This window comes from Parasteatoda tepidariorum, chromosome 11 (assembly GCF_982258835.1).
Source record: "Parasteatoda tepidariorum strain Cologne lab strain chromosome 11, Ptep-v5.0, whole genome shotgun sequence".
Lineage (NCBI taxonomy): Eukaryota > Metazoa > Arthropoda > Arachnida > Araneae > Theridiidae > Parasteatoda > Parasteatoda tepidariorum.
In genome coordinates, this window is record NC_141765.1 from 81,435,038 (window position 1) to 81,437,355 (window position 2,318).

Genomic DNA, 2,318 nt, shown 5'->3' on the forward strand with positions numbered 1-2,318 from the left:
GGTGGCTTCCCAAATGAGCGAATTTCAATTGATAGATTGTTATGCATTTATATTTAAATAGTAAATAATGAAATGAGGAAGTTTGCAAGGTGGAAAATCATGCATAGTAAATGCATTGAGCTTTTAGTACATGTAAAAACATTTATATAGTACACAGTATACACTATATCTTATATCACAATATATCGCAGCTAAACTTTGAAAACCTTTGTGAACGAACAAACATCTCTAATTATATTAAAATCTTTCATTTTAAATAGCAATTTTATTGATAGTTAAATAATGAACGAATATTAATTGATAACGTGTCATATTTTAATAATAACACTCATATTTAATAATGCACTCATATTTTAATAATAAATTATTAAATTAGGAAATTTGTAAGGACAAAAACATGCATAGAATATTTATTCAGTTTTTAGCACTATTGTGTAAGCAAATATTTTTGATCTCTAATTACTTAACTCATCATTTTAAATACAAATTTTACTAGTATTTAAATAATAGATGAATTTCAATTGATAGCGTGATATACATTCATATTTTAATAGTATATTAAAAATTTAGGAAGTTTGTAAGGAGAAAAAACCTGAATAGTATATTTATTCAGTTTCTAGCACTATCGTTTTTAAAAAAAATTTATCTCTAATTATGTTAAAACTCTTCATTTTAAATATCAATTTTACTAATATTTAAATATTGAACGAATTTTAATTGATAACGTGTTATGCATTTGTCGGGCTCTCATGTGAAGGCGCATGCAGAGTAATATATAGATAACTTCTTATGATAGCAAATGACAATTTATTAAAATAACTTATATTTACATATTTACAACTGGCTCATTATCAATGAATAGAATGCAATATTTATCACAACAAAAGAAACTTTTTTTAATTATCTTAATTCTATTATTGGATTGCCTCTCACTGAATTGAAAACTTTAAAAATTAAAATAAAATAAAATAAAATAAATCATGCTTATGTCATAACATATTTATTCAGTTTTTAGCACTATTGCATGAAAGAAATTTCAACTTGATAACATATTTAAATACATAACAGTTGAATTTAATTTACTGTGCAACATTACTTCATTTCAAAATATTTTTTTTAAAATTTAAATCCATATATTTACTGTAAAAGCCGCTAGAAGTAAAATTTTTGCTGTTTTTTGTATTACGAATTTACCAGTTCAACAATTTTTTTCACAATATATTATATTTAATACTACAATATATCACAGCTAAACTTTGAAAACCTTTGTGTTTGAGCAAACATGATCTCTAATTACGTTAAAACTTTTCATTTTAAATAGCAATTTTACTGGTACTTAACTTGTGTCAAGACATTTCAAATAAATAAAACTGATTCACAGATTACATTCCATAGCAAAGTTTAGTTGCTTTTAAAGATTATTATTTTCATTTTTCGGAAAATTGTAGAAGAAAAGTTTTCATTTAGTGTAAAAGATTACAATGAAATATTGAGTATATTTTTTTGCTCAAAATTTAAGTTCAAAATTCCCTTACATTGCTTTGAGAAAAAAATTGTTAGTAAGGCACCAGAAAAATTACAAAATCAATGCTTTAATGATACATTTAAAACATTTTTATACATATCTTAATGAAAGGTTAGGCATCTTAATGAAAGAGAAGCTACTTTTGCAAAAGCTGAATTGTTAACTGTAGAACACAGCAAACTTCTTTTTCAAAATAACGGAATGACCTATGCTGGATAACTATGTGTATATATCCCCTTAATATTAACCTATAATATTCAAATTGGACCGCTTATTATATTACCGGTTATTAGTGTATCCCACCAGAGGAAATAATTATACGCTGATTAGGGGGTACACAATGTGGCCCTATATGTTATTATGTGTGTAAATACGAGTATATATAATAGTGTGATTATTAGCATTAAAATGAGGAAATTCGATGTCAATATTCTGTATTACAACATGGCCCTATATCTCACCATAATATTGACCCATAATATTCAAATTGGATCACGTATTATATTACCTGGTAGTAGTGTACCCTACCAGAGGACCTACCTTAATAGGAGGCCCACAATGTGGCCCTAAAAGTTACTACGTATGTATATATACAATAGCGTTAAAATGAAAACATTCGCAGTCAATATTATAACTATGTGTGGATAACTGTGTGCGATAAGTGTGATAAATTCAGCCTCCTTAATAATTTGTCCCAGCTTGTATTTCGAATGTCTGCCCAAAGCCCTGATTTAACTGTACTGTTAAGGCATCAGTACGTTCTGACTTCTATAAAAATAAGTACTGTAGCATG